The sequence below is a fragment of the Hermetia illucens genome, chromosome 4 (genome assembly GCF_905115235.1).
Source record: "Hermetia illucens chromosome 4, iHerIll2.2.curated.20191125, whole genome shotgun sequence".
NCBI classification, from domain to species: domain Eukaryota; kingdom Metazoa; phylum Arthropoda; class Insecta; order Diptera; family Stratiomyidae; genus Hermetia; species Hermetia illucens.
Genome location: NC_051852.1, coordinates 99,065,881 through 99,089,073, shown reverse-complemented (window position 1 = coordinate 99,089,073; position 23,193 = coordinate 99,065,881). Strand labels below are relative to the sequence as shown.

Sequence of the window (23,193 nt, the reverse complement as noted above, 5' to 3'; positions counted from 1 at the left end):
TTCGAAAAGTACTAACCAAGACCTTTCATTTGATACCCCACATGACTATATTTGATGAAAAAAAAATTTACACCCCCTTTTTGCATGTATGGAGACTCCCCCTTAAATTCGACGTAAAAGGATGTAACTCACTATATGCGTGAGCGTTCACAGTTCCCACCTTTCTACCAAATTTGGTGTCAATCGCTACAACCGTCTCCGAGAAAAATGCGTGTGACGGACAGACAGACAGACAGTAAACCGATTTTAATAAGGTTTTGTGTTTACACAAAACCTTAAAAAGCGGTGACAGAAGAAACTGATTTAAACGCGCAGGCTGGGAACGAAGCTAACAATTTAACTGTGTCAGATGATGGCGCATGGATGGAAAGAGGTCTCACATCTTTGATGGGAGTTTTTTTCAAGAATTTGTAAAGGTTTGGACTTCGAAGTTGAAGCATCATTTTGTACCTCGTGTAATATGCAGAAAGCAAAACTTAACGAAGAAGAGTTTTCGATTTGGTACGAAGACGTAGCCAAAGATGAGTGCTCCAATAATCATGAAGGATTCGCGGTAAAAATGGAGGCAGACTCAGTTTTAAACATTTTTAAAAAGTCGCAAGAATTATATAATGTTATTTATGGCTACTACATTGGTGATGATGACAGTAAATCTTATTCAAATTGAATCGATACAACCCTACGTAGGCAAGCGCATGTATCGACTTCTTGAAGTAAAAAAATCACACGTTTAGAAAAAAAAACAACATGAAAAAATAAGGAGGTAAGAAATCAAGAGCCAAAAAAACTAGGAAGAAAGTCAAAATCAGAGACCGACAATCCAACCAGTTCAAAATCTGTGGTTACTAAAACGACCTTGAAAACAACTAAACTTACATTGCAATTGATTCGTGGATATCTCTGTCTTATGATTTAGCAGTTAACAGATTTCCTGATTCTGCAGAAAGGATGAAAAAAGAAATCCCCGCCGGTTATTATCATAGAATCTCAACCGATGCAGAGTCTAGTCACAAATATTGTGGAGGGGTGTGAACTTTTGAAAAACCAAAAAAAAAAAACTTTAAGCGCACTTTTCTCGAAACGACCATTTTCAAAATGGGGAGATAAATTGCTCGAGAATTACTCAACCGATTTACACAAATCAATTTTTTTCGAATGTTTATAGAAAATACTAGTGGCTAAACCTATATAGTTTCAAAAACAAATTTTATGTATGGATAATCTCATCCAAAAAACGTGCCATTTTTCGATTTTTTTCAAATAAGTTCGAACATAATAAAGCAAAAATTTTGGATTTGGCCAATAGTGTCTCCCCACGTTTTGGTCAATGCCCTCTACAGGAGCCAAAATGAAATAAAAGGGTAAAAAAAAATTGTTTCGGGTACTTTTTGACAAGTACTTCAATGTGCAAAAAGATTTATGTCATTACAGCTTTTTTTCTTCTTTGAAATCTAGAAGTCCCGACCCAAACACTCATCCAAGTTGGTTGAGAAATTGGCCTACGTGTTACATTATACAAATTGTTGGGTGACCTGGTTAATCACCCGCCCCAAATCTAATTGAAAACATGCGGTGTTATAAAAAGCAAGTTTTCGTCTAAAATTTCCGGAAAGAAGCACGATTTTTGGAACTTCTTCCAAGACGAATAGAAAATATCCCAATAGAAACCTGCAGGAGTTAATTTACACTAGACCTAACAGGATGCGATAACTGGTTCAAAATCAATGTCGGCATTCCTGATTTTTATTTTGCAGGAATGCTTTTCCAGCGAAGAAAAATATTTTAAATAATTTTGTAGCTATTATTTTAAGGAAACACCAAATGTTCTTATTTATTTGGGCAGAGTCTTTCTTTATAATTCCTTTTACAATAGAATAATTTTTTACTTGAGGGTGCGCTAATATAATAATTTTAGAAAGCATAAATCGCTCAATAAGTGATATTTGTTCTATATAATAGGTGTTCTTATTTATCTTTCCATAAGTGTATATTTTAAATTCGATTTAAGATTAAGTCTAGGTTTTTCAAAATAGAAAAATCCCTAATCGTCTGCATACTGTATATATATACCCTGCGTCCTTGAGTCACTATTCCATTGTCTTTGGAAATTATTCTTGCAACTAATACAGATGCAGCTCTCTTTCCCCGCTAGCCTGACTGACTCTATTAAAGTATGCAACTCTCTGCTAATATTGGAGTATCATGCTCCTCTTCCACCATGGCATTTCCCTGTGTCTCGTTCTCCGCTTTGAGCCCTTGAAGGAAGCTCTAAAACTTCCAGCTTCTCTTTCCCAATGAGCAGCAGGGCCACTTCCCCCCTCAATTCTGTTGTCATGCTGGATATTATCCAATATGTAGTTGATAAGATAGTTAAGGCATTTAATCGGCTATCAAACTGGGTCGTGGCATTGCACTCCACTTTGCTCCTAAGGACTTTCCACAACCGCGTGTGAAGATTTTTATTCTGACCAATTCGTCTCCATCGCTACGGCGTTTGGAATTAGACTATCGCCATGTGTACCAATGGCCTTTCTAAACTGACAACTAAAGGGTTTTGGTCCTAAGCTATTCCCACGTGTCCTCCGTTGAACAATTTACTCATATAATACCTGGTCGAACTCGGTGAACACGAGCTCCACGAAGACAAGGTCTTCAATGATTTCCTGCTCTTCACGAGTAAGTTTTTATTCCGGAAATAATTTCTGCAGTATAGCCAGTCAGATGACCTTCACCGTTCTATCTTAGCTAACGGTGGGCCTCCTGGCTCCTACCTTCGTTTCTGACCTACCCCTCTTAGAGCACTCACCTCTTTCGGGTGGATTTCCGTTGCTCCCTTCTTCTTTGGTTCAGCTGTTTAATGTTTAACTGTCTCGAATGGAGGGCCACGTGCCCTTGCCCCGTAGAACGGGGACATCAAGCTTACTAACTGAGGCGAACAAGCATTAGTGAGATTCCATCTGAATGCAGGTTTGACTGACATTCTGGATAAGGGAGATATTTTCCGATTCCCCAGGCTAGATTCGTAGCGTTTTATCAATTCTAGGGTGGCGTCGTACAGGGTGTGGCTTTTACTGCTCACTAACAATGTTGGTAGAGAAGAGACTTGGCTCTCAAACAGCCATATATCGATCCCAGAGAGGGATAGGTTGATTTCCAGGAGGCTGTATTCCGCATAAGTCTATCCTCGAGTCCCATACAATTGATATTATGCACGAGAATAAGCATTTAAGAAAGTCGTGAATCTAAAGGTGGGCACATCAGAGGTTGAAGATTCGCTTCTAGATACGGCTTTTTCAAAGACAATGGCCTACTGCTTACGTACTACTATTCACACATTATTCTTACATTAAGTGGAAATACACTCAAATATACTTTTTCTTCTTACAACCGGTGCTTCTCGCCGCTGCCTTGGCTAGAAGACATTTAAGGGTTCTTCTTCAAACACCTCAACTAAGCTGATCTGCTGGACCTCTCTCCGAATCATGGATCTTGGCCAAATGGTCCTACTTTTAGAGAACAACTGAAGATAAATATGAAACACAAATCAAGAACTAGCGGCTCACCGTTTCAAATATGAAAGCCTTTGGGTGTTTCCAATGTAAGAACATTTTTTTGGTATTGTTCCATTTGTACGTATCTCTTAGTATAATATTGATATTCAGTGTTGAGTAAATTTACAAGGAAAAGAAAATAGGACATCAATGAAAGCAGGACATAATTCTTCAACGGATTTGAAAAGAGGGGATTTTCCCTTTGCTTCTCCATATTCTCCCCACTCTCCCTATCCAGGATTGGGGTTTAAAATTCAAACTTCCCCATAACAGTACATAAAACCCAATTTAAGGACCAAGATTTTTTGAAAGGATTGATCGTCACCGAATTACCTCAGGTTTTTCAAGGGGAACTTCACCCTTTCGCTTCCACAACATGCCCACCCTTTCCAGAGATCGGATTGAGAATTCAACTTTTACCCATAATTTTACCGAAACTCAACATAAATTTACGCCACTTCCTGCATTCAAAGGGGTTCACACATCTCATATTTTTAACAAATTTGGTCGCGGTAGGTAAGTCGTTTTCAAATAAATGCGATCAGACAAATCAACCTCAAATTCTCGATTTCGTTGAAGTTACTGCAAGCAAACGACAGCTTATGAAGATCAATGTTCAATTTTACATTCGTTTGTGAGGTTCAGTTCTCAAGATTTGTTTATTTCCTTGTTTATATAGGCAGAACTATTCGTGAGTAGGTCATGCACCTTTTTCTATTGTTCCATATTTGTTTATAATGAACCAGGTTAGAAGCCTCTGTCTGATATTCTTCCCCGATTAACCATTTGGAAAATATGCAGACCAAAAGAGTACCATGAAACAATTATCGCCAGTAGAATTCCATTCGCAACTCTCTCCATTTTGGCCACAAGAAACCGACTCAACGTGCATGGACTTCTAATTTATTCCATTGACGTTGCAAACCGGGAATTTCTACAGACCCTGAATGCAAATTCAATTTTCCGAAAAATTGTCCATTGTTTGATGCTGAGAATTTTTTATTTCCAGTTAGCACTGGAAGCCGCGGTAACCCCTTTGGTGGAAGCTTCGTGGATGCAAATTGATCTCCCAATAATTCTGAACACGTTTCCCGCTTTTGGTAAGGTAACCTGTGCGTGTGATTTACTCGATCCAATAAAAAGAAAGATTTCTGAAATATTCAATCAATCGAGAAAACGTCGCATTACGCTCGCTTATGATGCCAAATGAGTCAATTGTCCGGTATGCCTAAAGCAGCTTTTGAATGGCCGTTTAAAGCCCGGTCAACAGCAAATGGCTCTGAATTTGAATTCCACACTTCCTTAGCTTAATTAAGAAGTGGAAAAAATCTTAACTGACTCAGCAGCAAGCAGAACGCGCGAGATTCCATTTAAGGTCATCAGGCCATTAACTTACATATTTAGCTGACGAAATAGCTGCTGCTCGCCCGTCTATTATGGGAAGCGTCAAAACAACGAAAGCCTGTGCCATGTTTACCCGTGTGACGGGTTCGCTATATTAGGTCTGTGGCGGTAGCTCTGCGAAATAACATGGAACTTTCCCCTTTCATTCTTCCCCTTTCTTCACTAATGATCGAAACCACTCAGTTTAGTGACGGGGAAAATGACCGGAAAAGTGGATAGTAAAATATTTTTAATAGGCAAAGTGATAATGATCGCCGAGATGGTGTTAGCCGTTCTGTAGATACTAACATGTTAGGAAAACATCAAACATATTCCGACAGAACTGCTCGTAGCTTTGGGAGATAGACAGGAGAACGAATGTATTCGGTGTTCAGAACGAGATATTAATGAAGGCAAACTAAGCGCGTACTGACGCTAATCGCAATTAAGTTCGATGCCCCTTAGCGTAATAGCCATTTTTGCAGTTTCAATGAATAATACTACGAGTGTGTTCAACAAAAGCACTTGCACCTAGATAGATTGTTATTAGCAAATTCACGTTGCCCAGATACATTTTTCTGGGTATGGAATTTTTGAAGACTCCCAGGTGTAGTCGCATGATTCTCAGTAAGTTATCATTGAGTTTCCACGCATCGTTGGACTATACTGGCTATATCAGCGGTACTTACACCTTCCTATTTGTGAAAATGACACTGCTATTTAAACATACTATCTTATTTTCTTAATTATGATCTTTATTAAAGCTTTAATTAGTAATGAACTAAAAATTATGGAGTTCTCATTAAGGCAAAACAACCGCAAGTGACTGTCAGAAAATAATAAAATAATGGAATTCTGGAGTCAAAACCATCTGCGTTCTTTCCAGTGCGTTCGTTTCACAAATTGCTCGTTCCACTAAAACACTCTCCAGCTAAAACCAAAGGGGTTTTAGCGAGGAACCAGATGCATGGCTCCTTCAGCTGGGCTACCGCAAGTTGAAACAGAGGCATCGCACGCCCCTTTCCTGGCTGCATTTTCTTCCAGGAGGAAAGGTTTGAGCTGGGGGGGCCTGGGTTTGAGCCCCTAGTAGGGGCTCTCGTAAGATCTCTTGAACAGTTTTCGGAAGCGGGAAGTGAAATCGGTTGCACCCTAACTGGATCCAATTGAATGCCTTTAGGGGTTATCAGGTGGGCAAGGAATTTCGGTTGTAGAAATTGCATTTATCGACATTGAGTGCTAGACTGGCTTCAAGGAGACGCTGAAAAATACTCTCGAGGTGTTCTAAATGCCTTGGCTCTTAAGAAGACGCAATCAGAACATTTATCTATATGAGACAAAGGTGGAGGTATTGTAGCACAGAATAAATAAATCTTTGAGAGGTTTGCCCTGCATTGTCCAGTCCAAAAATCATTCTAGTTAAATCGAAATGTCTGAAAGATGTGCATATTGTCATTTTCAAAATGTCTTCGAGGTCACAGGGATGGCATCGACTCATTAGGCGACATGGTCCTGCATTTCGGATAGTCGTCACCAGAAACTCAGTCAAATCCAGTTTTTTGGCGAAAGAGCACAGCGGCTGGTACACTGAGTTGCTTTTTCTGCGAACCTTTGGTAGTACTACTAGCATCTCCCGGCATTTGTCGAGGGTCCTGACAACATAATACCCGTGCCTCTAGCTGGCAGAAACATCCGGCCGGATTCTTTCGCAAAATTGATGGCATCCGTACTGACGTTACTGTAAGCGCCGGTTTTGCGCATGGACATTTTACCTTGGGGTTGTCGGAGCAACGACTAGAAAGCAGAACAAAAAGCTCCGTGCTGTCTCTTGGAACGCTGGGGGATAAACACCAAAAATACCAAGGTCCTCAGTCTTGCTGATCATCGTACACATTTCCTATTTGCATTAAGGAGCAGAACATCGAAAGCGTTAAAAAATTCGTATATCTAGATAGCGTTACTTCTGCCAACGGCGGAACCGAACTTGATGTCGCTCAAAATATTCACAGTGCTAAATTCGTTTTTACTGTTTTGTCCAAATTTTCAACGCAATCTGAGGCTGTTCGGAGTCAATGTTCTTTGCTATAAAAACTTGAGATGACAGAATCCAACATGAAAGTGGAGGTATCGTTTTGCTTTACTTAATATAAGCTACAAACTTGCCCAAAAATGGCGGCCTATTTACTTCTACTTTGCCGACAATACGGTGATTCTCTACTACCCTCTATCCCCCGTTTGTTTTGTGACACGAGGTCTATTCTCCAAATTAGCTGGTCCGATTGTTTCAATCAAAATGTTCTATTTTTTCAGAAACACTGCCTCCATTATGGATCTCAACATCATACGTAGATTGCCTACCCTTGATTTGAGATATCATCACTTCGTAGGCTGTAACCCAGGGGTTTAAATCAGCGTAGCAAAGTAAGCCTCCCATACTAGGTGTTCTTCTCATCATTGCTGTATCGTTGCCAAGAGACTAAATTAGCTGTTTGGACAATCCTTCTGCTGATTCTTAGTTCATGTTGGCTTAATTCACTGTCAAGTCAAATGCATCTTTGTTGAAAGAACTGTCCTTCCATTTCGGACATATTAGTTTAAGATTCTGCAATATCCTGTGCTCTTTGACTACAAACATTACCACCTGATGATAGCTGTGCGCAAATTCTTTACTAACCATGTTAATGATCACACCTATACCGGTTTTACGATAAGTGGTTAACATATTTCATCGTTATTTGCAATTCATATTTCCAAAGATGCAAATGCTTTGGGAAATCTATGCCTTCTGGTGTTAGTTTATGATGACTTCAATGGATGTCATCGCTAATAATTACCACACCTCTATTGTTTGCGTGCGTCGCTACATTATTAACCATTTTCTGGCATTCATCTATTGTCTAATTAGCTGTGTCGTACCAACTATAAACGTTTATGCAGTTTACTTACCGCACGCCCATATTACAGCTTGCTAATTCTTGTCATGAATCCACGCATTATTATCCGGAGTTTTTTATGGTTCACTGATTATGTTAGAACAACGTCTGTTCTCTCGTCAACTAGAGTTTGTGCCATTATCTCCTGAGCTGTCCCACAGAGATTAAGTTTTCTCTGTATAATCTCATGATAGTTTCGTACAATTTGAGGGCTCCTTGCACTTCTCGCGTATATCGTCGGCTTAACCCGCCACTATAGCCTCCTCGGGAATCGAAAGATTAGGTACATCATTGAACATGTTATTCCACAGCAGTGGGCCCAGTACGGAGCCCCGTGTAACATCCGCGAAAACAACATATTCCTTGGATCCATTGACGGTGTTATATCAGCACCTCCGTTCCTGCAAGTAACTATCGACAATAACAGCGAGATAAGTGGGAACACCAATCGTCGGCAGGGACTTCCGTGTGAAGCTCTAATTGGCTAAATTGAATGTGTTCGTCACGTCCAGGATCACTACCACACGATATTTACTAGTACTATCCTTTCTGTGAATAGCATTGTTAGCCCACCCAGTAACCAATGATTAATCTGCTTTGACGGAACCCGTACCGCCTATCTGAAAGGCCTCATTGGCTCTCGACAATCGGGAGTAATCTACTGTAAATTGCCCGCTTTAACAGTCTCATCATAATGTCTAGAAGGCAAATGGATCTGTAGAAAGATGGTTCACCTGGAGGTTTTAAACGGCACTGTCAAATGAATTTGGACCCGTGGGAACTCGGTTACAAACTGGTAACCCGAAAACTTGGGGCTCTGCGGAAATCCAGTTAACTTAAGGCTGAGCAGATGGACCGCATTGTACGGGCACTACTCCCTGCGCATTCCGTACGGGATGATGACGTCGGCGCGGAGAGTCATTCTGACTAAAAAGGAAATTCCGACCCTGCGTCCCATATCGTCAAACGAGTCGATAATCGAGTCAAAACCAACGGTAAAGTACCTTGGACTGGCTCTTGACTCAAAGGTGAGCTTTTTTGAGCAAATCAAACCAGTAGCGAACCAGGCTGCAGCTGGAGTTTCGTCGATAAGTAGGATAATGGCAAATATTGGGGGTCCTACGTCTAGCAGGCGACGTCTCCTGCTGGGGCAGAGAGGCAAATGGACTGCGCGGCTCATTGACAACTTAGGTGCGCGGCTGAATCGGGAGCATGATGAGGCTAACTATTTACTTACCCAGTTTTCAAGTGGACATGGAGATTTTCAGTCCTACCTACACAAGATTGGAAAGGCACGATCTCCGGATTGTGTGTTTTGGAATGGTGTTGTGAACTACGCCCAGCACACCTTTTTTTCTTGCGGAAGGTGGCCGGGGATTTTTCAGCAGTTCTATTTAAACACAGGGATCTCTCTCCAGATAACAGGTGGAGCCTTATTGCCCGTTATGCTCGGGTCCTTCCTGTTACAAAGAAAATAGAGCTCGACCGGTGAAGGAGCCCGTTGGCTGGGGGTTCCTTGAACTGACAGTCCCGTTCCTCCTATCCCCTCCCGTTGGGGAAAGGAATTCCCTGATTTGAAGGCTCCGCAAGCGGGATAGTTCGGGGGCTATCCCGAAATAATGTTTAGTTGGTAGTCTGATGACATACCTTTGCGGGAGTCCAACACTCTGTGCGTAACTGCATTCAACTACCCCACTCTCCAAAAAAAAAAACTTCTTTCACAAAAAAACCACTGCCTGAATGAAGGCATTGTATGACCCCATATCGCCGCTCTACCAATCGAATCTGTGACCCATACGCCCCTGTGTTGGTTTCTATAAGGTTCACTTATAATAGCAATTTCTATCTCAGATTTGTAGGTGGTTTTCTCAAGAAAATTCTGACTGATCCTGCAATGATTGAAATTTATTTGAACAAAGCTCATTTTCTCATTGCAGTTAACGTCCTCCCAAATCCTGGCCATTCACCATTCCCAGCGATATGGCGGTTACTCCATCCTTCCATTTATTCGGACCTATTGTCACAAAATTTAGGGAGAACGTGTGGTTTGTGAATCCGCTTACATATAACAAGTAACGCCATTTTCTGTTGAGTCTAAGGAGGCGGAGGGGTCGGGCGGGTTTGGGGTACTCCTTATACATGGGAAAGAGCAAAATTTTTATTGACAGAATATGGTCTAGGGGGGTGTGAAATCAAAGGGCTCAATTGGTATCTTTTGAAATTGGGCCTTTTTTTTGCATGAAGAGTGAGGGCTCACAATGAGAGCTCCTAAAAGTGAAACAGGCCTCGTTCTCAGAAACTGCCTAAACGGAAAATCAGAAAATAATCACAATGGCACATCTACAAAAAATCTAGGCCCCACGATACATCTGTCTGGTATTTTACCATATTTTAGAAATTCAAAAACACCCTTAACTTCGTCCTGGGAATATAGAATTAAGCACCAGTATAAGGGATAATATAGGGCATAATTCGAAGAACTTGAGGAAAAGCCAGCTTTTTCTAAGTTATGGAAGGGCAAAGTTTTGTCTTTGACATGAATTTATTGCACTCTAAGATGTATCAGCTGGGCTAAAAAGTTCGTAGGTTAATATTGAAAAACAAAAATGATTTTTGATAAAATTTGATTTTATTATTCAATATAGTTGCCTTTGAGGTCGATACAACGATTATAGTGATCTCGTTCTCAGAACCTATCCAAAAATCTGAAAAAAATCACAGTTGATGTATCTAAATGGAATCTAGGCCTCAAAATATCATACATCCCGTTCCAATATCTGCACAAATAAAATTAATAATAGAATATTAGCATGTTTTAGAAATTCAGCCGGAATAAGCGGCATTCAATATACGTACTTTATATGTACATATGTATACTTCTATGCACGAAGTAAATCGGAAATAAGTGTACGGTCAATTTATATACATGCATATAGAATACAGTTATTACCAAATTGGCAACGTTTGTTTATTTAGTATGAGCATAGTATCTACGTCGGCAATATGTATATATATCTTGTAGCTTCAAAAATTATGAAGGAATATTCTGGGTTTTTAATTTCTCACATAAAATGAACACAAAACCTTTAAACTCGAAGTGTCAGCTACCGGTATTCCGACTTGTTTAATGTGCTCGTTGGTAACAGCCTCTTTGGGGCGTCCATTGGGTGCATCCTCCTCGTTGCCTTTCTCGCCTCGTTTAAACTTAGCAAACCAACTTCTCAACAGTTGCTTTTCCTGGGGCAAAGTCCAAATAATCTTTATAACTGGTCTCAGTTCTGACATTTAATTTGCAAGGGGAGGACGGGGGCTGGAATGTGGTTATTTCTTCCACGGGCCTAAAATAAGTTGAGAAGCTACCACTTTATGGTGCCTAGGCTCCGAAACACCCTCCATACCGATATCTGTTCAAATAAAGTTAATATTACTCTAATTTTGAGGAATTGACTGCAGAACCCTCCCTAATTTTATCCTAGAATCATACAAATTTGCAGCGATATACAACATGATCTTAAGTTTGGCGTAATTCACACTATTACTAACAAATTTACAATAGATCACAGTTTGTCGCTTCAGTGCAAATTCTAAGACTTTGAATGTGAGTAGCACGCGAAAGTGGATATTCTGACATAATACATTACGTTCTAAGTACTAATCTAACAAATGTCCACCCAAATGTTTTTATAAAATAAATACACAAAACCTTTCATACCGAGAGCTTCAGCTTCTGGTATCCCGAATTGCTTTCACTAAATATAGGTATGTGGGTTATCAAATGAAGGGTATCGATTAGTGCTTTCCGAAACCGATCTCAGTTTTGTCATTAGTTATAAAGGGTGAGAGTGTGGGGCCAGAAAGTGATCACTTATTTCATAGGTCATTCTCAGAAACTACCCAATCCAAAAAGTCTGAAAAAATCACATAGCTGCTCCTACATGAAAGAATACATACGAACATATGAAAAAATAGATTTCACACTGATACAAAATTACACCTAGAACTGGAGATATATGTACATACGCATGTAGGTATAGCGCAATAAAACGTAGATTGCATATGCAAACGGAAAAATAACAAACAACTCACCATTTGGCTGAGGTTTGGCGTCACTATTTGTACCCCATTTTCTGACCCCCCGTATTCGCAGTCTCATTTCCTTCAAACGTTTCGCTAGTTTTCATTATCAAATACAGTTTTGTAAGCAATCCAAAGACAACACTAACCTTACCAAAACCTGATTATTTGTTCTTTGAATCAAGCCAAACAGTATTTCAAGCTGAACGTGTTTCCCAATGTAACATTCGACCTATTAATGTGCACGATAGAAGGTCATCCGCTATATAAATCCATAATGCAGTTCCAATTCAAAACAATATAAACAGACAAAAGCCACATTTAATGCACTGACAAGGTTGCGCCATTTATTTGGAATTTTCAGCGTGGTAAACAGTCATTTTCCCAGTTTGTTAGTCAAACAGAAGAATAATTAAGACCAAAGAAAATATTGGGGAGTGACTAACGTCTGGCGTTTGTTTCTAGCACTTAACGAGCGCGCTTTTCGGCTAATTTGAAATAAAGTACGGCTTTATGTCGACAAGTGAAAGGAGAAATTGCATTAATTTTCGATGTTGGAACGTGACTCAGAGACAATTTTTGCATGAATCTCGGGGTCTTGTAAACATCAGCAGGTTCTCGATTGTTCAGCGCTTCACTGAATTCTGCACAGCAGTTTTCAGTTCAAAGATCATTGACATGAAATTATTTATAAACAAAAAACATACGGCAAACTCGGTTAACGTTTCCACAACAAAACAGTGAACAGCAGCAATAAATAAAACAGCCAAGCGGCACCAAATTCGAAAACATAACGGCGAACAAAAAGCACAACATGAAAAGCAAACATGGAAAAACAGCTGAGTGATATCAACAGAAAATACCATGTTGGTTTCCATGACAAACATTTAGAAACGGGAAAATTACTCATAGCAATTTTTACGAGGCACAGCAGATACCACCAGAAATCTAAATTTCAAATGGCTACATCACATTCAACAATATATTTGTGAAATTTCAAAACAGATGACAAATTATCTGAAAAATATGTAAATGTTGAAGTCCAAAAGAAAAGTGCCATTGGAAAATTTGTTGGTCCATGTAATCGGAAATACTTTCAAAAGATGAGTAAATTTATACGTAGGAAAAAACTTTCTTGTTTAGAAAAAACTAATTAATAGTTCAGATAAATCATTCATTTTTAGTCTGAATTTTCAAATTTAACAGTTAAAAAAAACTGAGATAGCGTGATAAATGGGTGTGTTATCATTATATAATGATGAACTTTAAGCTGACTTTTTGCCTTAGGAGCATCTCAGATGAAGAACTCCGCCGTGATTACAAAGTATGCCAGTCCCAAACCAAGATAAAGGACAAGGGTTTGGATAACGTACTTCGTATCTATCCTCAGTAAAAAAAAAATACTGAGATCAGAGAAATAAATAAATAAAGTATAGTTTGGAATATTTCAATATACTAAATCCTACCTGGCCTCCCTTGTAGACAGACCGACCAAGAAAATGCATCCAATGTCGTTAAAAATGATCGTGTTCAGTTATAAGCCACGGGAAAATGCTAGAGCGTTCACCTCCGTCGACGCGCCACGACGAACCCCGTTCTTGTCGGGAAATGAACAAGGGTTCTTGACGCATAGACGACGTCCGGAGGTAAGTAAATTAGTCCGAGCAAATCATATACTTGTCTGCCCGCAAAGTATTGGCACTCTCACTGGAAAAACAGAGAAACTCACAAGAGCCCTTCGGAAAAGGCACAGTGATAACTTCGCTCTACAAGAAACTCCATGGTCTGATGCCTAAAACTACGAGATAGAATGCGAACGCGGTAAAAATGGCTATAAACTTCTCCCTTAAATGGTGGCGATTTCGTGAGAAGAAATGTTGCGTTAGTGACAAGAACGGTACTTTGCTTATCGATCGACGAAGTGCGACGGATAGATGTCGAGAATATTTCAAGCAGATTTCAACTGAAGAATTTGTTCAGTCGACATTTGAAGCAATTCCACCTATCAGCGCCACTCAAGTCGAGAAACCAATAAAACGAATGGAATTGGAGAAAGCAACAGGACCTAGAGACATCACATCTGAGCTCTAGAAATTAAAGCGCTGGGATTTATTACTGTTTCACAGTGAATTCTCCAATCGGGTTATTGAGGTACCGCAGTTGCATAGTTCAAATTACATCCGACCCGGTCGGTGTCCCATACCATGAAGATTTTTGAATACATTCTTGACAACCGTATTTCCAAATCGTTCAAATAACCGTGAATGAAGATGGGTTTATCATGAACTGCGGAACTACTGACGCAATACACGCTGCGCGGTTACTTATAGAGAAACATTGTGAGAAGCATTGGCCTCTTTACATTACATTTCTAGATCTGGAGAAAGCGTTTGACCGTGTGCCGCACGACCTCATCTGTATGCTGTACAACATCGCCTTTTGCCAAAAGAACCTGTGCGCTGGGATCAATCGTTCGACCACGACCTGAAAAGTAGAGTTCGAAGTGTGGCACGTGTATCAGATTCGCTTCGTGTCTCTCTTGGTGTTCATCAAAAAAGCGTCCTCTCACCTCATACAACACAATCTCAGATAGAATCTGAATAAAACAAAATTTTTGACGACCGATCTCCATGAAACAGACTATCACCTACTAAGAACTGGGCGATTTAAATATCTCGGTAAACACTATTAGCCAATGTAGAACTCCGTTGCATTAGCGCAACCTGTCGTGTGTCGTCCCCCTTGTCGCCTTCTATGGTTTTGGTTCTGAGTGTTGGCCGAATATACAAGACAATGAACGGCGTCTTGCGGTAATCGAGACGAGGAAGTTGCGTTGGCTAGTGGTGCGACACGCCCTAATCACATTCGAAATGAGAATATCTGCGATCGATTGCATCGCCGATGGTATGGTCATGTAATTTACACTAACGAAAATTCACTCGCCGATATTGGTCTGAACATCGAAGTCGATGGGAAGTAACTAAAAGGCCGGCCGAAACAAAGGTGGCTTGATTCGCTGGACCGAGATTTGAAGGCCTCGCGACTGTATCCAGATCAGGAAAATAACAGAGCGAAATTTCGCAACCGATCACGACGAGCCGACACAGCTTGTGTACGGAACAATGACTAAAAAGAAAGCGTCACACACTAGTCATGAACGCCACTCATCCCCATCATCCCTCAAATTTGTTGGCCGTAAAAACTAGAAGAATTCGCAATTTCCACCACACTTTTAGCTGGATTTAAACTTATAGACAACCGATGTCTGGAGATCTCATCCTTCTCATCACCGAGACATTTTAACCCGTCTCGACCCTTATTTTCGGAATGCACCGCCTCTCTCAGTCGCCTCATACTCGGCAAATGTAACGCTGGGTGAAGCATAGCAGCTATATATGTGGGCTCTTTTCATTTTTGCCCTGATGAATCATTCTCCTGGTGTTCCATTAATTATTTCCTCCTCACTCCGCAGCCCAAAACGGTGCGTGCCCTTTTGGTTTTTGATCCGAATGCACCACTAGGTGGTGAGGTTGATTTGTATCAAACTCATCTACGATTTGCGTTAAAGGTTTGAGGGCTATCCTGAATTCCGGGCTATACTGCTGCCTGCATTATGCCCATGGTGTCCACCTCCTCTTTCAGTAAGCAGTAAGTGGATTCGAACTGGTGCATACTTTCGCATCGTGAGCGAATTCAAGGCATCTTAAGCATCGCTTCCGTTCCACCTGCTCCATAAGCCGACACAAAATCAAATCTATTCCTACTCTCCCTGATGCCAGCAGTTTAGGGGCCGCCTTTATTGGCAGGTTGCTGATGTCGGTTTGTGTTGCACCGTAGACTTTCTTTAGAGCTTTCATTACTGACTCTTTTAGTCTGATAAGATCGAATTGCTTTTTCAAAGCCTCGCGAACCTTCTCGTTGGTAATTATCTCATTTGTGTCTTTCCAGATTATAGTGATCTCCGCCCTGCCAGCGCGTATGTTAGTTTCCTGTCTAACGACTTTTCAATTTGGCTCAAGAACATAAGGCCGTTTTTCTGGGACCATCTAATGCGACTAACATTATCTCCCAAATCGGTCAGTTTGGAGTTTGTCTTCACTTTCCTCAGAATATCAATATATGATAGTTCAACCCGTTTGGAAATGATGCTAACCTCCGGTCTTATCTTCCTCTGATTTTTCCTTTTCCGAGATGCCACCTTCGTCCAGGCTTCCATACCGTTCTTAAGACGGTCCTTCCCGTGCGCTTGTAACATTAGATACCATAGTAGTCATGGTTCCCACCACTAAGGCATTGCGGCCGTTGATCGTAACTTTATTCCACTCCTGCTCCTCTATGTTTGATTTTCTGGGTATCCTTCCCATAGTCGTTTTTTATCTACGGGAACGTTTTATTCCCAAATATCTGGCCTGCGCATAAGCATATCCGTGCATGCATGCCCATCACATCCGCCAAGCATTCCCTGACCTGCACGCAGGTTTTGTTTTACGACGACTAGGAAACCTACTCTGGGTACATGGTTTACTATGTGCCTGGGATAATATATGGTATAATGGCTTTTTTTCAAGAAACTGGTCTCGGATCTATTGCAAGGAAGTAACAGCCTTATATTGAGTGATAGTATCGGCTGAGTAAGGTTGTGGTCCACACAGGCAGGGTACTTCCATGAGAAAATACACAAATGGTTTGTCTTTTGCTAGGCCAGGTCTGTCATTGCATTTTCAGTCCACTCCGAGGCTGCTCCCGTGGCTTTGTAATAGGTTGTATCCCGTATTAAGTTGTCAGCCCTATCCAACCTGGAAGATCAATTGGAACAGTTTGTCCCGTTATTAGGCACGGAAGATTCACCTTACTCCTTCTCTGTTTGCAACTTTTCGTCAAGAAAGGAATCCCAGCAAACACTACGTGGAGGCGGAAATAGGATTTGGTACCAGAGAAGTTAGTGTCGTTTTAGCAAACATTTTCCAGGTTCCGCGCTCCATAGCGAGTACCATCCAAATTGCCGTCCTGGGGCCTACACTATCCTTTGATTTTGTCACTTGATCTTCCATATATAAGATATCATCCTAGCCTCTATTGGCTGGAAAATTTCTAGCAGATTCTGGCCTGGATATCGCATCCCCTTTAGCGCGCTCTACAGCCGGTTGTGGGAGGAAGCTAGAGGGTGAGTTTTTATCGTAGTTATGTGGTTATAGATTTACGAAACTTGACTAGTGAGGCATGGATTAAAGAATTTAAAAGTATTAATTAACAATGCCTTCCTTCTATATCAATAAATAATATTTGCGCATCAGCACCACCATAGATAGTCTGACATTATCTCCCTAATTGGCGTAAACAGCATGTCTTACTTTATTATTAATATTCCACTTCCCGATTAATGACCCAACAATGACAATATTTACTGAGCGATACCTACGTGCATAACTCTCCTCGGAAGGTTCGATAAAAGCAGTAGGCCGCTAAGAACCGTGAAGACATGTGGCAGTCACCACCTGCCCTACAAACACACACAGCCAATTTTTTATCCATAGTAAAATTATCAACAATTCATATGCGGAAATAGTCAACCAATACCTAAGTTCCTTACGTAAACGAATTACTTGCTAGGAAATAATCAAGTAATAAAACTTTGAATTGAATTATGTTTGCTTTATTTCGTATATTTACATTTGTTTGCACAGGAACGTGTGTAATTGTTAATTGAATTCTTGTCTGATAATTTTTATTGATGTTTACATAAAACGTGTTGATTTTCAGCCCGTAAACATTGAATTGCAACCTTTGATCGAGCACAACACACTGGGGTGTGGCGCGCCCATATTTGGTCGGTAAATTTCATTCGGCTTTCTTCCATTTCTTTTCACAGTGATTGAGGAGTTTTAAGCTGTGATCGTTCAGCCAAGATATTGCATTTTCGCAAAGAAGTCGTGCTAAAAATATCCAATTCCCAGAAATAGATCGAAAAACAGATGGCCTTTCCAAGAGCCCTAAAGCGACATATATCATATAATTTACTTCACACCGCCACCAACCTTGGCAACAACGCCTCCATAAATAACATTCCTTTGTACCTTTATTTATAAATCATTTAAAAGTTATCAGACCTTCTCTCCGGTGAATCGCGTGGTGGGGGTATTTTCTTTCGTCGAAAAGCAACACCATTCGTAAAGGTCAACTTGACAATAATATTCACATCACATCTCTCGGCTGAAAATTGGGTAATGCGCATCCTCTGACTCCACGGAACCCCACCCAGGCTGCGAAACGCCACCATAACGACAGCAGCTACATAACAAATCGATAAAGTTCAAATAACAGACTCTACGCTTACTGGAGCTAATACCCCTTGTCTCCACATTACTTGGCTCTGAAAACAGACCAAACTGAGAGAACAGAGCTCACCCAGATCTGAGGTGGGTTCATTGCTCTGTGTCCTTGAAAGTTTTCCCTACTGAAAATATTGCGGCTACCCGGCAACTAGAACCATTGCTATGCATTAGATTTCCTTTTTGAGCGCAGCATTTGCTGGTTGCGAGGATACAACCGACCTTATGTCGCTTTAGCGTATCCACCCCCACCCTCGTCTGGTTTATACTTAACCCAATTTATCTGATGTGGAAAATAAAGTTGTTTTGGATCGTGTGTCCCACAATATGTACAGTGGAGGTGGCAAATATTTAAATGAAAAGTGTCTTCGGAGTAAGCATATTAAGTAAAATGTTTACGGTGTTACGGTTCGGCAGCCTGTTTTGATCCACTTCAGCAGAAAATCACAAATTTACGAAAAGTTGGAAAGCAAACAAATTCTACCTTTTCAGACAGATTCCTTTTCTTGGAAACCATTACAAATTTCTCTGCACCCTAAGGGGTCGAAAATCCTCCTATTCCGAAATTAATTGCTTGAGTTTTCACATTCCTGGAATATCCTTGAAAATTCCAAAATTAGCCAAGGTAAGGCAAAAACGAAATGAATGGAAACTTCTTTACAAGAGCCAGTGTTCACGCCACAGCAAATCGGTGAGTCAGTCGCTCCCCAAACGAATTAAATCAAAACATTTTCATACACGAGCGCCTCATACCAACCGAGAAAGGAATTTCATACCAAAAATTACGCAAAACAGGATACTTAATTCGGCAGAATTTTCTAGGAAGGATGTGTCCCGAAAGTGAAACAAACAAAATCCAAGAGATATTCAGATATTCACAGTCAGAGAGCTCGGTTAGCATGTCAGAAAATTTGGAAGGAGATGTACACGTGGTGGCAAAGTTTGCCTATCCTTTCTGCACTTTATCATATTCTAGGCTCAGGCAAGACAATCCTTATTTTGTTTGTCTTTAATTTCGCATCGCATCATTTCCCATGTTTTTGAACCACAATCTTACTTCTGGTTACAGAATGAGTGAAGAAAGTAACAAAATGAAGTATGACAAAAATAAACTCAAGAGGATTGTTGTTATTTGTCATTTGGTCCTGCAGAAAAGGAAGCACATGACGAATTTTCACCAGCTAAATTGGAGGATGGAATGGGAGGAAGTCGTCCTGAGTAAAATATCAAAAATATCTGACGAACTTTTCGCAGAAAATTGAATTTTAGGTTCGCAAGGAGATTAAAGGAAAATATAAAAGAGGCGGCAGCTGACTTACTTATGGAAAATGATATTTTCGACTGAGAAAAGCAAAAGGGAATATTTTATCGGAAATCAGAGTCAATATATTGTTTCGAGAGGCAAAGGGAGGGGCACTCGTAATAGGATACTTTTTGACTCTAATTATTTTTCCGTAATGAAATGCGATGAAATACTAATAAAAATTGAAGCTGGGGTTTGAAATGTATTGTAGCTTGAGAGCGTAACGGTAGACTAGGAGCCAATATGTTAAGCATTTTACTTGCCAAGGTTATTACGATATTTTTACTCTGGTACGCAGCTGAAACCACTGATATCCGACATCCAATCTACATGCAAATCCCCCTGTTACCACAGAGATTTCCGTTGCGTTCCGAGGTGTAAGCCAAAATTTATCACAATACTGGTTCTCAGTCCTCTTCAATTTGCTCACCTCTTACTTTTAAGTTTGCTTCGTGATACGAAGAACCCGAGAAAACTTTATGGAAGTTTCTTGAAACTTGATGTGTAATAACAAATATTTTTTTCTAAAGAAAGTTAAATGCATTGAAAGACCCGTTCTGGGAGTTTAGCTTTTCTAAATCACCTAGCCACCATGCAACTATGTTTAGACATTACATCATAGGACCAGTTATTCCAATATGTTAAAGGCTTCCATATACATTTTTCCCTCTTCGCTGCTTTTTTTCAAAAGGTCGCTACTCCCGATGTTGGTAAAATGCATTTACTCCTTACCGGTTAAAAAACCCCCTGGGGCGTCCAGGACTCTAACCCGCAGCCGTTTGATACATTACCTCACGGCAGGCCTATTCAGTATAGAAGCAGAATCCTATGGATTCAGGACGCCTCAACAACCCTGGCATCTCTCCTACCCATCTCCCTTGTTTTCATCTTAAGAATGGCTTGAATGTAACGTGCTACTCAGCTCCACGTGTCTTCGCTCTGCAGCAGCTCATCTTCGTGTCTACTATGATGTCCGGGAATTTCACCACCGGATTTGACAAAACCATGGTTTCACCAAACTGAATACCAAGGACTGGAACCCTCTCCTTGGACAGCACAATGACCTCAGTTTTCTCCAGAGCTGAGAAGAATCCATACTCAGTCATCCATCTGCTCATCCACCGCATCACCATTCGCAGTGTCCACTGAGCTTTCTCAACTGTGCATACGGTAACCAATACCACAACATCGTCCAAGTATCCGACCAGATGCGATTGATCAGGCATCTCGAGTCGTAGAAGGCTCTCGTATAAGGCGTTTCAAAGATCTAGACCAAAGATAGATTCCTGACCCGCCTCCGATGTTACCTTCATTCTGCGCTGTCCTTCTCGAATCTCGTAGAGTAGGGCACGGTCCTTTAAATAGTCCCTTAACAGGTAGCCTGGAGTATGGAAACGATTTTCCAGTGCATCAAGCATGCCACACCATCTCGCAGAATTAAAGGCGTTTCTTACATCGAGGGACACAAGGACCACCACTCGTCGACAGTGGCAACTGCGTGTCTCAGCCAGTTTCACCCCCTAGACCACTTCTTCAATGGTACCAATGTGTTGTATTTTGAATGAGCATGACAATCATGATGTTGACGTCGGCTTTAAAGGGGAATAGAAAATCTTTCTTTCTGCTCACACGAAAGGCATAGAAACTTTGAAAAACCTATCCCAGAATATTGATGAACATGCGCCTACGATTAAAGAGCACACAAGGCTTGCTGATTACGGAAACTTGGAGCTGGAGCGACCAACGTGAAGACCTGGAAGCTGTGTTGATAATTGTGGCGAACGTGCCTTGTTGGAACATTAGTGGGGGAAGCAATAACTCTCGCAAACATTCAATCGATCACAAAACAACCTACAAGTAGTTGTGATTAATTCATTAGTTAAGTTTCTCATCCACAATGATAAGCAGTTAAAGGATTGGAAGGAGCACTTCACAACATTCAGCCATATTTTCGACGACGGGTCTTTTGTTATAGCAACTCTTGAAGTAGGGGCTCTAAACTGTTCTGTTTCCAGTCGCGAGTTTCGTTCTTCAGATATTTCGGCAATTCTATTGGGAGATAATTTCTGGGCATGTCTGGCTAATCGTCCAATGTTCGGGTTTTGGTGGCATTTTCAATAACTTTTAGAATTTAATATTTCACCAATCACAGTCATTATTTTTTATGAAGACTGGTTGAAATGTGTGTCCGTTAGTCCAGAGGTAGGTTACAGCAAAGTGAAGAGCGCAGAAATGTTCTAAATGTTAAATTGCATACCGATTTTCATGGTATCGAACGAACGGAGTAGAAGTTATTCTACCGCAGTGCCATCTAGTGGTGATCTAGTGGGGAAAATACATATATGCACCAACTTGCATGGCGAGCGGGTGAACGTTTTAGAAATTGGCCCTTTGCAGCGCCACCTAGTGGCGAATTACAGCAACGTATATAGCGTGTAAACCTTCTCTATTAGAAAATATATGTGTACCAATTTTCATGACAATCGGTTGAGTTCATCGATCGAGAATAGATATATATGCGAACCATTTTCATTTTTAACGTTTTGTTTGTAAAACAAAACCTTATTAAAATCGGTTCAACGTCTGCCTGTGCCGGTAAAGATCTACCGTCACCGTTTGACCAGGCTTCAAGACCTTGGGGTGAATCGCTTCTTTCTGCTCCCACCAGATCCACAGTAATGTCTTCTAACCATGCATTTTCCTCTTTGGGATGTTGCTCGCTGGCCTCCTGAAACCCCCGATTTTTGCAGATCGAATTGCCGTGGTAGATCCACTTTGTACATTATGATCCGCGTTATACATTATTCGTTATAATGCACGAATTGCTTTCTTTTATGTCTTTCAAAAAGCAAGTCGTAGCCTTGCAGACAGTATTCCAATGCATATGGTACCCATTTCCCTTCCTTCTGAATTTTTCCATGGTTTTTAGACGGTATGTAGATGATCGATCGACCCCTGATGCGTCTGCGTTACACTCGCGATGAGGTCAAAACCTAAACTGAGCCGTGCATGTGTGAGAGCCTAGATTGCTTTTTGTTCCCTGCACGCGAATTCCAACCGTATTGAAATCTGACAAAACCTATTTGTGTCGTGAGAACATTCGGTTCTGTACTGTTTCAATTAGGTGCCGAATAGGCACCAAATGCGTTTCGACACACCGCCAATGAGGTATTTGCCAGTTATCAAACGCCTCTGGAAGTCATTTTCTGGAATGCTGTTGAGAGTCCTTGTTACAGTGGTTCGAAATCATTATCGTTCCCTCATGGACGGACGAGGCAACGTGATAACGCCACACCGAGCCAACTGCCTCCGTAAAAAAGTGCATTACGGTTTGATCAGCAGTTAAAAACATCACGGTGACTTGAAAAGATTGGAAACATTGTTTTCAACGTTAAGTCGGCTAATGGCGAACATTGGGGGTTCTACATTTGGAGAAGACGTCTTCTAATGAGTGCAGCGTAGTATGTTCTGCTCTACGGAGCGGGGGTATAGGCTGATGCTGCTGACAAGGAGGTATATCATAAACGGCTTCCGCAAGCACAGAGACGGGGAGCTTTGCTGGTGGCGTCTGCCCTCCGTCCTGTCACCTTCCTTGCTAGGGAGCGTAAAACCGGCAATGTACA

General features: G+C 40.9%; 1 protein-coding gene and 1 long non-coding RNA gene across 2 annotated transcripts in view; one reads left to right on the top strand and one right to left on the bottom strand.

The window, feature by feature from the left end:
• Positions 1 to 23,193, top strand: part of LOC119653373 (xaa-Pro dipeptidase) — a 370,526-nt gene that overhangs the window by 67,018 nt on the left and 280,315 nt on the right. The gene's annotated exons all lie outside the window — the stretch shown is intronic.
• LOC119653375 lies at positions 17,576 to 18,199 on the bottom strand. The gene is made up of 2 exons (XR_005249686.1): positions 18,013 to 18,199; positions 17,576 to 17,928 (listed from the first exon to the last, which is right to left on the bottom strand). It is a non-coding gene; the product is annotated as an uncharacterized LOC119653375 (long non-coding RNA).